The sequence below is a fragment of the Delphinapterus leucas genome, chromosome 16 (assembly GCF_059928025.1).
Source record: "Delphinapterus leucas isolate spDelLeu-1000000601 "Yukka" chromosome 16, BTC_Dleu_Yukka2, whole genome shotgun sequence".
Taxonomy (NCBI): Eukaryota; Metazoa; Chordata; class Mammalia; order Artiodactyla; family Monodontidae; genus Delphinapterus; species Delphinapterus leucas.
The window spans coordinates 86,145,324-86,160,463 of record NC_143144.1 but is presented as its reverse complement, the minus strand read 5'-3'; positions in this window follow the sequence as shown (position 1 = coordinate 86,160,463).

The following is a 15,140-nucleotide window of genomic DNA, read 5'->3' as shown; positions in this document are numbered from 1 at the left end:
AGGAATAGTGAGGCCCCCTGCTGCCTTAACCAGGGGCGTTTGGGGCTAAATGTGCTCCCATGATGCTGTCCGTGGGGCAGAGGTGGGTCTCCACTCTCGACTGGGGTCTGCAGAGCCCCCTAACAGTGGGCAGCCAGCCAGACCGGGCAGCATCAGGAAGTGAGTGTCGAGGCATCTGATGGCCACAGCCGTGCAGGAGGAAAGGCTGGCTCCTGGGAGCGGGGGCGGGGCATCCCTTGGCGAGTCCCAGAGGCCCTGGCCCTGGATGCGGAGCTCTGCACAGTGGGCGGGACTTGGCGTATGAGCGGGGGCGTCCAGGGCTCCGTCTTGCATTCCAGCCCCTCTGGCTCCCGGGGCCTTTTCTCGACTCTGGGTGGGGTCCTGCCCTCGCTGGCCAGGCCTCCTCTCACCCACTGCTCTGCATACCCCACACCCCACGGTGCCCCTTTTTCCTCTCTCTGCATCTGCACAAAGGCTGGGCTGGAACTGACAGAGGGGCTGCTTCTGGGGTGCCTGCCGCAGTCAATGTTGGGGTAGGAGGGCCTGGCCACCCTCTGCCCTCCCCCAGCCTAGGCCTGTCAGGAGGCCGTGGGTTCCGAGTCAGGACACTCACTGTGAAATAGGGCAGGGATGGGGGCTATTCTCCAGCTGTGAGGCCCAGGGACCCTTTTCTGGTCACCTGGGCCCAACCTGGGGGTGAGATGCTCATCCCTGGCCCCTTGCTCCTGCAGAAGGAGGGCTGGTTGGGTGATTATTTGGGGAGGGAAGGAAGGCACCAACCTCAGGGGATGAAGTGGCCAGAGCCCAGGCCCATGGCTTTGTGTTTCTCCAGTTTGTGGGGAAAGAAGTAAGATGATCCCAGCCATCCGAGGAGTCTCCTGCCGCCCGGACTCTCGGGTGGACCTGGAGGATGGGGTGGGTGGGAGAGCAAGAGAGTGGTTGCAGGGAGGACAAGTACCGTCCTGGGGGCCCTCGGCCTTGCTTCTTTTCCCGGACCCTGTTCTCAGGGCACCCCAGTGACGCCACCTTGCCCAGCCTCCCCCTGCTGCCATCTGAGTGAGAAGCCTTTGCTTGCGATTGCTATGGCAACACCTCGGCGGGTGGCAAATGATCAGCCCTCCCGAGCGCTGCTGTGACATCTTGCTGAGTTAACCCAGGAGGAGCTGCCTGGGGTTCCGTGCATCCCTTATGGTGGAAACACCGTGAGGAAAGGGCATCTGTGGCCGAGAGTGTGGAGGTGTCGGGTTCTGGGACTCGAACCTGGCTGTCCACAGCCACCACCGGGGCTGCTGGAGACAGCTTTGCCTGCAGCCCGTCCTCGGCCCTGTGATCCTGGTGTTTATACTGGCGGCGAGGGCTTTGCTCTGGCCCTTGCCATCACCGTCCAGTTCCCTGACCAGGCTCGAAGCCCCTTCTCCTGAGATGTCCAGGCGCCGATCTGGGCTCTGGATCTCAGAAGCCTGTGCCTGCGTGCTGTGCCCCGGACGTTCGGCCCAGCCCCCGTGTTCCCATCACACCCTCGACTGCGACCACACAGGTGGTCTCGGGGGGCCGTGGGCAGCATCGTTGAAGGCAAGCCGGCCTGCCGCCCGCCCCCTCTGCCCGCCCCTACCCACTGCCCACTCAGGGCAGGGCCAGTCCATGGCTGCAGCCCAAGCAGATGTCATGGATTTGTCCCCATTGTCAGAGAGCCTCGCCCCCAGACCTTCGAGCAATGGTGTTTCTTGACTCCATTAGTTGGGACATACGTTGGCTTGATATTAACTTTTTTAAAAAAGTTAGAGTAAAATACACATAACATAAAATTTACCACTTTTAAGCATACAATTCAGTGGCATTAGGTACATTCACACTGGTGTACAGCCATCATCACCTCGGGAACTTTCTCATCGTCCCAAACAGAAACTCTGTCCCCATTAAACACTAACTCCCTACCCCCTCCCTGAGCCCCTGGTAACCTCAAATCTACTTTTCTATCTCTATGAATCCGGCTAATCTATGTATCGTATATAAGTGGAATCCCACATTGTCACTGGCTTAACTCATTTAGCTTGATGTCCTCAAGGTACATCCATGTTGTAGCCTGTGTCAGAATCTCCTTCCTTTAGAGGCCGAGTAGCACTCTATTACGTGGATGGGCACATTTGCTTCTCTGCTCATCCACTGACGGATTGGATTCCTTCCATCTTTAGGTGAGTGTGACTCAGGCCGCTGTGAACCCGGGTGTACAAACACCTGTTTGGGTCCCTGCTTTTAATTCTCCTGGGTGCATACCCAGCGGTGGAATTGCTTGATCATATGGTGCCTTGTGGTATTTTAATAGTAGAGCTTTAGTTTCTGTTTAGATCTCTGTTTATTGGCCTATTCAGGATTTTGACTTCTTTTATGCTCAATTTGGATAATTTTCTACGTTGCTTGGTTTTGTTAGGGTTTCTATTGTTTTCTCTAGCTGTGATTGTGAGATGGGGGTGAGGGTGATGCCCTCGGTTGGGATAGGGTCTTCTCCGCCGAGGCTCAGATGCAGCCACCGGGTCTGGAGAACGTTTCCTGGACTGAGCTGACAACCTGTCCCCTTGGTACCAAAGGCCCAGGTCAGCCTGCCTGAGACCCCAGGGGGGCGGAGGCCTGTGTGTGCAATTAACGTTATGTTTTTACTTTGCTCTCATTTTTTAGAGATTACCTTTTATGTTAAATTTAATGATTATGTAAGATACTTGCATGATGTCAGGTTAAAATCTGTAAGACAAAGTGTAGCCTCCACTGCTGTTCCTTCTGTCCTGTTTCTGCCTTCCTCCTACAAATATCCCTTTTTTTTTTTAACATGTTTATTGGAGTATAATTGCTTTACAATGGTGTGTTAGTTTCTGCTTTATAACAAAGTGAATCAGCTATACACATACATATATCCCCATATCTCCTCTCTCTGCGTCTCCCTCCCTCCCTGAATATCCCTTTTGGAAAAGCTTGGTTTCTGTTTCCATTGGCTTCTTTTCACTATATCCGCATGGCCTGCTTCTTAGGTGCCCGGTCGCCTGCTGTTCACACGCTCTCTACACTTTGCTTTTGACTTGACGGTGTTTCTGGAAGGCATGCTCTTCGTTCAGAACCACCCCAATCCCTGCCCTTTGCAGCTGCACAACCCCCCACGGGGTGGGCATGCTGACGAGCTCCCATGGCTGCAGCAACACGAACGCGCCACCTGACAGTCCTGGAGTCAGAAGTCTGAGACTGGTCAGCCCTGGGCTGGAGTTGCAGTGGGGCAGGGCGGGGCCCTCCTGCAGGTTCGGGGGAGCACCCGTGTCCCGCCTTTTCCAGCTTCCAGAGGTGCCACGTTCCTGGGCTTGTGGCCCTGCCTTCCTGAGAGCTCCGCTCCTTTGTCACCTCTTCTCTGACCTCCCCCCTGCCACCTCCTCTGTCCCTTCGAAGGGCCCGGTGGTTACTCTGGGCCCACCTGGATCATGCAGAGCAACCCCTACATCTCACCCTCCTTCACATACCCCCATCGGCAGGGTCCCCTCAGCCACATGAGGTGGCACGTTCGCAGCGTCCAGGGGTTGGGACATGGGCATGTAGGGGCCCGTTGTCCTGCGACCACATGTGTTCCTGGTGAGTGTTAGGCTGCTTCCTAGCTTTGCGACCACAGGCGGGGCCGCGGGTATCATGCCTCACGCATGACCCAGCGCGTCTTCCATTTGGTTCCTAGAAGTGGGCTGCGTGGGATGCAGGATGGATGCACGTGTGATGCTGCCAGACACACCAGCCGTCCGTGGGGCTCGCGTGCCCCTGGGCCCCTGCCCAGGGCTGCTGCCAGGGCTGGGCCTCCACCAGCCCGACAGGCGAGAAATGGCATCTCACATTTCTTATGACAGGCAAGGTTGAGCATCTTTTTAAAATGTTCAAAGACCATTTTCACATCCTTTGCCCCTTTTCCTTTTGGGCTGATGGTCTTTTTTATTTTTAAAGCCTCATTATATTAGTGATATTAACCTTTTATTTCGAAATGAGTTGCAAATATTTTCCCAGTTTATTATTTGTCTTTCAACTTTGTTTCTGTGGGTTTTTCCTTGTGTGTAGTTGTGTTTGTCGGTCTTCTTCCTTTCAGGTTTGGGGCCACAGGGATGCGACCCCCTTCTAGCTATAGAGGACCCCATCCTGTTTCCTTCAGCATGTCTGTGTTTCCCTAATCATGTTAAACCTGTTATGCATTTGGAATTTATTCTGGCTTGTAAAGTGTCACGAATGGATCACATTACATCTTTTCTTTATGTAGCTGTTCGGTTATCCCAACGCCATTTTTTCATAAGAAGTCTATTTTGTCCATAACTCTGAGACGCCGCCTTTGTTACGTACTAAGTATCCTTTGTTATGTACTAAGTATCCTTATGCCGTTGGGTCTATTTCTGGATTTTCCCTCCTGCCCCTTGGCCTGCCTGCCTGTTCCGCTGCAGGACCGCACGTTATCACGGAAGGTGTATATAACGCGCTCTGACACCTGATTAGGGCTCACGTCCCTGTCTTGCTGTTCTTTTAAAGTTTTCTTCTTGGCTATTTTTACTTGATTGTCTTTCCCTATGAATTATGTGACCAACTTGTCAGCTCCAGGAAAAAAAATCTGCCAAACGTGTAAACAGCGTTCAATTAAAATGAAAATTACCCCGCCATTTGTCACCAACTATTCCAGGTCTTGGAGGCACCGCTGCGGCCAGTGGCATGTCAGGCCAGTGGCTTCCCTGGTGCCCTGGGATCTACAGACTTTATTCCTTTTCATGCTTAGATCTAATTCCATTTCTTCTTTGTCTGTCTTAAGTCGATTATGGGAGGACGCAGCTCAGAAGCCGAGACCAGTCCCATTTGAGGAAATGGTTTCATGGGACCGATGCTCTCAGCCTTGGAGCTGCTCATAAAATGCCAGAGGCTTTCTGGCCCTTCGCTGCTCTGTGTGAGCTGCGGCCGGGGTCCCTCTGCACCAAACCCCAGCGCTTTAAACGGCCTCTGATTGGAGCCTCTCCCGTTGGGGGCTCTGCGGAGCCCGCAGGGGCCGGGCCCACTCGGCCTCTTCCAGCTGGGCCGCTGGGGGCCTAAAGCCCTTTTCGGCTGCCCCTCCAGAGAGCGTTCGGATGCCACTGACTCTAAGGGGAAGCCCAGCACCGGCTCTAACAAATGTGAATGTGCCCGGCGGCCGTGGGCCTCCGGGGGCCGGTCTGGGCCGCTGGGGCCGCGCTGGCGCCCCCTGGCCTGGGTGGGACAGGGTGGTGAAGGAGCTCAGGGTGTGGGCTGGACTGGGGCCGCCTGGAGGTGGGAGGGTGCCTGGGGGAGGCCAGTGGGAGCCGGGCGGGCCAGTGCCCGCAGGCCTGGTCACAGACACTGGCAGGATGCAGGATGTTCTCACGGCCGTGACAAAGCACCACAACTGGGCGGCCTCAGACAACAGAGATGTGTTCTCCCATGGTCTGGAATGGAAGTGGCCGCGGGCTGGCCCCTCCTGGGGCTGGAGGGGAGGCCGGATTTCCCCTCTCCTCCCCTAGGCTTTGCAGCCGGACCTGAGAATTAAAGTGACGTAAGGCAGAGGAACGGGAGAAAAGCGTACACAGTTAATGTAAGTTCACATTCAAAAGCATACACGTTGTTTAACATAAGTTTTGGATGCGCTGGAGCCCTCGTAAGGAAATGAAGACCCAGAGGAGGCAAAACCTGAATGTTTCTGTGCTGTGGGTCGGACAAAGCGGCGACTTGGAAAGGTAACTAGAGTCCGTGGGAGGCCGAAGGAGGAGAAAAAATGCTTCAGCAAGGCCTGCTTGCACAGAATTCTCTCGGCCTGGACTTCGCATCCTGAGGATAAGATCGTCCACATGGGGTGATTCTCTGGTTGCAGAGGGAAAGGGGGGTGCAGGTGCCCATTGCCCTGCTGCTCTGTGAGGGTCGTTGGCTGGAGGTAATCGTGGCCAGAGTGCACCTTTCAGGGCGTGTCCCACCGCCCTGATTCCCCCCAACACCCCCCGTCGGGAAGAGTCACAGCTGTGAACTGCTCCATGTCTCAGTGAACCAGTTTCTCAGTCCTGAGAACAGGTCAGTTTAGTTAAGCAGTCGTGTCTCATTTTAGGAGGCGGCGTTGGAGGGCCTTCGCGCCGAAGTGAGGCCTTTGCGTGGTCTAAGCAATCAGCATTTAATGGGAGGTACTTCTGTGGAAACAAAGGAAAAGCCAACTGTCCAGCTGGGCCTGAGTCCAGAGGGTGGTCAGCCGGGGGCACTTCCAGGAGGGAGGTCTCTGTGCCTCCCTGGAATGGGGGGGGCAAGGGTAGCTGGTGGCAGTTCCACTGCTTTTCCTGGGCTGCAGTTGGGACGTGGCCATGGCGTCGGGTGAGCTCTGAGCAGCCCCCAGCCAGCACCAGGGGGATGGTCCACGTGTAACCTGTGTGATTTCTCTGAAGTTTGTACTAAGTCGTCAAGCTTCAGCTTGTAGGGGAAGTTTTCATTTCTCGTGATTCCAGGTCAGAAGGGTAGGAGAGAAATTGGAAATGTTAATTGCTGACAAAGAGACGTGGCCGTTGGACACCCCACAGGGTGTGCTGTACCGTTACTGAAACAGAGTTCTGTCCCTACAATCACCCCCATTCATTTATTTATTTATTATTTTATTATTACTAATTTTTTGTGGTATGCGGGCCTCTCACTGCTGTGGCCTCTCCCGTTGCGGAGCACCGGCTCCGGACGTGCAGGCTCAGCGGCCATGGCTCACGGGCCCAGATGCTCCGCGGCATGTGGGATCTTCCCGGACTGGGGCACGAACCCGTGTCCCCTGCATCGGCAGGCGGACTCTCAACCACTGGGCCACCAGGGAAGCCCCCCCATTCTTAATAGAGATAATGGAAGATTAGTTTGTTTGCAAAATCAGTCTGGTTTCATTAAACTTGGCCTGATTATTGATATTAGTGCAGCAAGAGTAGATTGAACATGTAGGTCTTTTAAGTCTGCTTTGCTGGAACTTTTATAAGGAATTCCAGATTAGACTTTTAAAAGCCTCTCGAGGCTAAGAAGCCAAGCCAGCAACTTGTCACCAGACTGTACCTTCAGTACCCATGACTTTGGGTGCACTCCTCTCTTCTCGATGTCCCCAGAACGTCCTGAGATCCCTGGACCTGCTAAGAAGTGACTTTTACTCACTTGTGAGGACATGAGCCCCGTAAACCAGGCACTAGGCCACAACCTCCCGGGCTTTACAAGCTTTGCTCCATAGGGTCGACCTTAGTCTGTGGTCAAACCTGATTCGAGTGTCAGGTATTTTCGCTGTAAACATCTTTGTCCCAAGCAGTCTCCCTGCACATCTAATTGGCTGTAAAAGATAAAATAACTGGTTGACAGTTTGGTTTGACAGTTGGGTTTCAATGCCGTAAAAGCCAGATTGCAAACTACACTTGAAAATAACATGTCAGTCGGCAAATTCTTCGTGGGCACAGCCATCCCTCCCACCCGTCAAAACCAAAAGTTTCCCAAACTACAGCAAATGTCAAAGAGGTGGCTAGTAATTCACAACAGTCTTGGAGAGCATTAATTATCAATCCTGTAGCTAATTTAGATACAGTGTCTCACGCCATCTTTCCCAAATGTATCATATGCAGTGTTGGAAGTTGGCAGAGAAAGGAGACCCAGCCTCCTCCTGTTCCCTAGAAAGAAATGATTACGTGATTCCTGATGAGAATACATTTCTTGAAAGTGGTGAAACCTTTTTGCTGTTTGATGGTGGAGAACGTGATGTAGACCGAATTTTGGTATTTGGCACAGAATCTGGCGGAGATGATTTGGAGAAATACAAGGGCTGAGCATGTGATAGAACGTTTCCGTGTAGCCCAGATATGTCCTACTAGTTATGTACATTCCATATATTGATACAAAACAGCAGCATCCCTTGTCTGTTCATTTTACTTCCAGGGAAATCCAGAGAGAAAGCAGATTTTTTTATATCGTCAAGAATTTACATCCAACATTAAATCTTGAATCCTTAATGGTCGGTCGACTTTTAAGAAAGGAAGTTTCATTGCTTTTTCTAAGCTATACCCAAATACAGCTATAATCATGAATCTACACACACGTTAAATGTCTTCAAATCTTTCTTGCGTTTTTATTTTTTACAATAAAATCCTTAAAAATTTTTGCTATTAATTTTCATGTTTCATTAAGTCTTTTTAAATGTCTCTCTTTGTTTTATTTTTATTATTTTATCTTTTATGGCAAAATCGTATTATGGCCAATCAGTTTTCTCTGCTTGCAGCAAAGATTCTTATGGTGAAAATACCTAGAACCACTTGATCCCATGTACATTGTTTTAAAATACGACATTCTAGTGGAAGTCTGGTAACATAACCAATGTTTTAAATTAAATCCTGTTACAAGGAGAACATATTCTATTGACCCTATATGTAAATAACTATAGTGTCATGAAACAGGACATTTTATAAGAGTTTCTGAATTTTGGAGGGATCAGGGAAAAGATAAATGCCTCAGTTCTCTTTACAAAGGTATACTTTTCCAGATTGCTTAAAGAGAAAGAGAAAAATAATTTCTTAAGCCTGGAAAACAGAACGTTAAAAAACCAACAGTGCTTCAAGCAAAAAGTCATAAAAATAATAACCATCTTCATGAGTTCATTTAGTCCCATGTAATTAATTCTTGTTTTCCTTGATCTTGGATTAGTAGTTTTATGAAGCCATCAGTTTTTCCACTAGATTTTAGAAAGGCTCATCTGGTTCAGTGGTGTGGTTTTAGTTACCAGGAACCTGTATTCCAGGGTCCTTGTCAGAGTTCTTTCCGTGAACTTTTTAAAGATGAAGCACTTTTGTCTGAAGTTCACTGTAAAAGCTTTCAGGAAAGCATCAGAGTAAAACAGTAACTATGTGTAAATGACTAAAGTTGAGAAATAGCCATGGTCAAAGATCTGATGAGTTTATTGCAAAAATGATGCAGCTGACATGGAAATTTGGTGATTTCTGTGTCATATAGTATTTTAAGATAATAATTGGAATTATGACTGATTATATAGAGAGCGAGGACACTGAGAAGTTTCTAACCATTTTGTATAACTTTGGAAACACTTATACGTAAGTAACATATACCCATACAAATAAAGAGAAGATTTATCACCAGTTTTAATTTGACAATATTTCCCGTGTAATTTAACATATCAAATATGCCTAATTAGTTTAATATCTCTATTTTTATAAGGTAAGATAATAAATCTTTTGAGATTCTCCAGGGGCCCTCTTGAAAATCCCAAACTTAGTTCAAGGTCGAAATGACTTTATTTTGAATTTGATTTTGGGAAGTTTGTAAAAAATGTCAAAAAGTTGAAAACACGATTGAATAAGATTGCAGGTCACTGTGAAACAATATTCAGCCATTGAACCTAAGTGACAAAGATTTTTTTTTTCATCCTTATTGGAGTATGATTGCTTTACCATGTTGTGTTAGTTTCTGAAGTGACAAAGATTTTAAAGGCAAATATAGGAAGTCATATACTTGAGGAAAAAGAAAATTTAGTTCTTTTGATATTGAGAAGAGTCCATTTTTCCAAGTAATCAAAGATGTGATAAAGGCAACACGAAGCCCAGGAAATTGTTTGGTTAAGACCCAGAATCTTTGTTTTCTAGGCAGATTACTCAAAAGGTAAAGAAAAACCTTTTATGACCTCTTTTTTATGAATACACTCTTTGTTCATCCTATGGGAAGATTAAATGAAAAAGAAGACACAGAATGTCATGTCTAGTCCTAGGACTAGACAAATAAGCCTTTATATAAATTAATTATCTCTAAAACTCTCAGAAATACAGAAACTAATCCAAATGTTGTTCAAGTTCATGTGATCTGGGATAATCTTTGGTAAATAAAAGTTAAGTCTTTAAATGGCTACCTATTTTAATGTGACTATAAACCAATGAGCCTTTTCATGGCTTAAAACCAATCAGCCTTTTGTGACTTAACCACGGACACAGAGGCGTCCCGGAAGAGGGCACAGAAGGTGCAGCCCTCACCAAGATCCAGAGCTTCTCCCAAGGTCAGCCCAGAAGAGCAAAGCCCGCCGTGTCACAGGTTGTCAAAAACAACTCGGCCTCTCCTGAACTGAGCACCCTCTGAGCTGTGCTGCTGGACAGGCTACGCGGAGATGTCGCAGCACAGACAAGGCCGTCTGGGGGGAGCTGGCAAAGGTCCGTATGGCTCTGAATGACAAGTGACACGCAAGACACAGGACGGCAGTGACCACTCCTGGGCACTGTATGTCCATGGATGACCCACGGACTCCCAACACCACGCCCCCCAGAGTCGCAGACCAGCTCTCACAAGTGTCTCCCTCCCGCCAGCCTGCATTCGGAAGGGAAGAGCCAGGAGGAATCTCTACCGCCCGCAAGGGGCTCTGGCCAGCGATCCCGCAGCTCTTGTCAGCTCTCCCAGGACCCCCTCGCTTATTTTCATTTTGAAAATTTCGACTGGCTTTCAAAACAATAATGTTAAAAGTGATCTAGGGCTTCCCTGGTGGCACAGTGGTTGGGAGTCCGCCTGCCGATGCAGGGGATGCGGGTTCGTGCCCCGGTCCAGGAGGATCCCACATGCTGCGGAGCGGCTGGGCCCGTGAGCCATGGCCACTGAGCCTGTGTGTCCGGAGCCCGTGCTCCGCAACGGGAGAGGCCACAACAGTGAGAGGCCCGCGTAACCGCAGAAAAAAAAAAAAAAAGTGATCTAGAAGGGACTTCCCTGGTGGCGCAGTGGTTAAGAATCTGCCTGCCAATGCAGGGGACACGGGTTTGAGCCCTGGTCTGGGAAGATCCCACATGCCATGGAGCAACTAAGCCCATGCGGCACAACTACTGAGCCTGTGCGCCACAACTAATGAAGCCCGTGTGCCTAGAGCCCGTGCAACAAGAGAAGCCACCACAATGAGAAGCCTGCGCACTGCAACGAAGAGTAGCCCCCGCTCACCATAACTAGAGAAAGCCTGTGCGCAGCAACGAAGACCCAACACAGCCAAAAAGTAAATAAAGTTAAGTAAATAAATAAATCTTAAAAAAAAAGAAGTGATCTAGGAAATGCAGAAAGTTCAGAAAAAAATCACTGTCCTGAGGCCATCTTCACTGACGTCGGCAGCACCCTTTCTGGGCTTCTTTCTGACCTCCCTGCATGGCAGCCCCACGCAGCTGCAGCGGGCTCCCGCCCTTTTTGGGCCGGTGTGGTCCTCAGCACACAGGCCCTTCCTGTCCTGTCGGGCCCAGGTTTCCCCCCACCAGGCAGGGCCGGGTGATGCTGAGGCCAAGACCAGCTCTAACAGCTTCCTCTGGATCCAGAAACCTCAGACCACGGATGGCCCACCCTTCTGCCGTCAGGCCACCTGGTGGGCACATTGGGGATTTCCATTTCCGGAATTTCACTGCATCTGGAAAATCGGGCCAGGTGGCTCGGTGGTGGTGCCTTGAGTTCCTCTTGGTGATGAAGGTGCTGCCTGGCTGCACCACAGCCCGCGGGAAGCTGACGCTCTCCTCCCTGGGGCAGCGTCCACTAGAGCGAGTGGCGTTGCACTGGCTGGTCTGTGTGATCAGAAGCCGGCTGGCAGCTGGAGCTGGAGCTAATGTTATTCTGGGACGTGGTGTTTCTACGTTAGGGCTCTCTGGGAGGGAGCCATTGGCCTTGCATCTCAGCAGTGGCAGAATTTTACTTGTGTTTCTGGCCCATGTCTGCATAACAGCCCATTTTCTTGCCCAGATTGGCAGCCTACAAAGGTAGCACCCATCAGCCCGGTCTCCCAGCTCCAGGCCAAGGGTGGGAAGGAGGCTGAAGTTTCACACTTAAAAGGGCTCGAGGGCCTTTCCCTGCGGCTGAGGTAGGTAGGGCTGTTCTTCCTGCTGAGTGATGGAATCGTGAGGAGCTTGGGGGCAGCCCCAGGGGCAGGCACTGGCCTTCAGAGCTCCCAAGGGACTCAGCCAGGCTGACAGCCACGGAATGTGCCCCACGGCATGTGCAGAAGCTCTGGGGTTCTTCTCCCGTGACCTCGGCCAGGAGCCCCTGTGGGGCAGCCCACCTGCCCCTCTGGGGCCCTGCCGGCCGCTTCCTTCTCGGCCCCTTGGATCTTTGGCTGGGGGGCGGTGGAGGAGAAGTCTAGTGCCTCACCCCAACCCTGCCACAGGCTCAGAAGTCCTGAGAAGGCATTTGGAGAGCAGGTGTGACAGGCTTTTAACTGGTGTAATTGCACTTTACCAAACATAGTTACGTAGCCGCCCAGGACCGGGTCTCTGGCTCCCCTTCGTCAGTCTGCATTTCTGGGTGACATTCTCCGGCCAGGACCGGGCACATGGAGACGCACGAAAGTACATTAAGTCAAGCCCGTGCTGTCCCCGGGCAGCTTGGAAGGTTCTGGGAGTGCGTCCCCAACGCCCAGGGCAGCCAGCTGGGGAGAGTGCTCTGGCCATCCCAGGGCAACCTGGGGGCCGTTTTGCTGAAATGAGAGGAAAGATTCAGAAAGGCTCACTGTCCTAAAATGCGTGGCCTTTAGGGGCCTTGCAGTGTGGCCACCTGCCCTGGCTTCTCTCCTGGCCAGTCTCTGTCCAACAGGGCCTGGCGTGCTCAGTGACAGTTGCCTGTTACGGCCCAGAGCAGCCCTGGCAGCTTGGAAAGCAGTGTTCCATGGCAGTGACACCGACCCTCGTCCGGGTCCCTCAGGGCACCTGGAGGGCTGAGTGGCTACATTTGTTTCCTGGGGTTGCTGTAATGAGTGACCACACACTGGGTGGCTTAAGACAGCACACATTTATTCTCATGGTTCTGAAGGCCAGAGCCCTGGCCTCAGTCTAACTGGGCTAGGATCAAGGGGCCCGCAGGGCCGTGCTCCCTTGGAGGCTGGAGGGGAGAGTCCGTCCTTTGCCTCAGCCCTCCTGCCAGAGCTGCAGCCCCTTCAGGTGTCACGTTTCCTTCTGCGTGGCCTGGATCCCCAGATCCACGTTGCAGCCCAGCCCCCAGGGTGATGGTGTTTGTGATGGTTGGATGAGGTCGTGAGGGAGGGGCCCCCATGATGGGAATGGAGTCCTTGTAAGAACAAGAGGCCAGAGCTGGCTCACTCTCTACGCGATGTCACCGTGCGAGGCCACGCGAGGACACGGTGACCTGCGAGCCAGGAAGCACCCTGACCTTGGACGTCCAGCCTCCACGGAATACATGAGAGAAACACCTGTTGTTTGAGCTGCGCAGCCTGTGGCGTTCCGTTGTGGGGCCAGAGCCGAGTAAGACCCTCTTCTGTCTCTGCTCTGCCCCCGCCGCCCCCGCGAGGACCCTGTGATTACGATTAGGGCTGCCTGCACCTGCCAGGACCGCCTCCCGCCTCGACATCACCAGCTTAACCATACCTGCAGCGTCCTTTTTGCAGGTGATGTCATATGCCCACAAAGTCTGGGGACGAGGATGTGGACACCCGTGGGGGCCATCGTTCAGCTGGTCACAGCAGGGAACACGGCCCTGGGTGGACTCGTGCACACAAGGCCCGGACTTGCCCTTGACCACGACCAGTTGGCAGAAGCCTCTTACCCACCGCCCTCACTGACCCCTCACAAGCTCGCGAGCCAGATGGAGAAACGGAGGGTCAGCCAAGTTCAGAGGCCACCGGCCAGCCAGTCGGAGTGGACAGGCCTGAGGGGAGGGACAGGCCCGTGAGGCAGGGCCCTCTGGCCGGGGAGAGAAGCTGGGGCGACATCAGAGCTGCCCTTGCCCACCCACAGTCCGGGGCTCCCTTCTGCACGCGCTCTGTCGCCGGCGGGGCCGCGTGGTTTCACAGCTTCGAGACCAGGTGGGCGTTGGAGGCCTGAAGCGATGTGGGTCTCAGGCCAGCGCCCCAGCCCCACCCCTCCAGTCCCCGGGGTGGGGTCTTCCTGGGGCGTCGGCCCAGGTGACGCAGCTTCAGGCAGGGCTTCGTGGGCGTCTGGGTGGCCGTCGTAGCCCCTGGTGGGGTTTGTGCCCCTGGGTTCGAGGTGGGGCAGTGTGGGCTCGGGGTGTGCAGAGCTCAGCCATGAAAGATGCCCCCTCTGTGCCCGTGGGCGTCACCTGTGAGCTCTGTCTCTTGGGGCTCCTGACACGGCCTGTGGGCAGCGCAGGGGTGAGCGTGGAGTCACCTCAAAACCGCAGCTGTGCCCGTGAGGGTCACTGTAGCGGGTAGACGTGGGTGTGCAGGACTCTGGCTGTCTCACCACGTGGGTGCGCCTGGGCCTCGGGCGTCTGCCACCAGATGGCGCCACGATGACGCTGCAGGAACGAAAGCCAGGGAGGGGCTCGGCGTGCCCTGCCCCCAGCCCCAGCGGGGCTGCTCTGTTTGCCCGAGCAGGTCTGGCTTCTGCCTATATGGGTGTGTCATCTCTACACTGTTTGCATTAAATAATGTAGCTTGACCTTTTCCCTTGGCGTTTTTTGTCACACGTCATTAAAAGTATTTATAAATATTATTCCAGTGGCTGTGTGATATTTCATTGCTCTTACTTGCCCGTGTCCATAAGGATGTTGGATGTTAAGGTGGTTTGAAAGTGTGTTATACGGTTTGTTCACCTGTGAAGAACATCTTTGGAAAAGTCACTGTGTTTCTAAGATGCGTTCCTGCGTGAGGGACGTGGGTTTCACCAAAGGGTTGGATCCAGCAGGTTTGGCCCAAGATCTGGTGCCCGTTGAGATGTCTGATCAGTGCCAGGCCACCTGCCTTTGGGTGAGGCATCTGGGACAGTCCCCCACCCATCTGGAGCTCCAGAATTTTCCACTTCCTCCAGGTCTCTGGCTGTCACTCCTTGAAGATCTGGAGACTGAAGTCTGTGGGAAATGGCTTGGGGTTATCTGTCTTGGGGGGATGGTGTCTCCACTTGAATGGGGGGCGTGGCACTGGTTCTGCAGCCCAGTATTTTGTTCTTTGACCCTGGTTTCCTTTGTCTGGGTTCTGACTGATGCTCCTTGGCCACGAGGGACCCCAGGCCGAGTTTCTCCTTATTCTGTGCTTCTCACTCCCCTCTGCATCCTGGTCTCTCTGCAAGCAGTTAGCCCCGTGTTGGCAGTGTCGACACTGCTTACTGACATTGCAGCTCGCTGCTCAGAGGGTTGGGATTTGAGCTGTGCAAGGGCCCCACTATCTGGGAGCG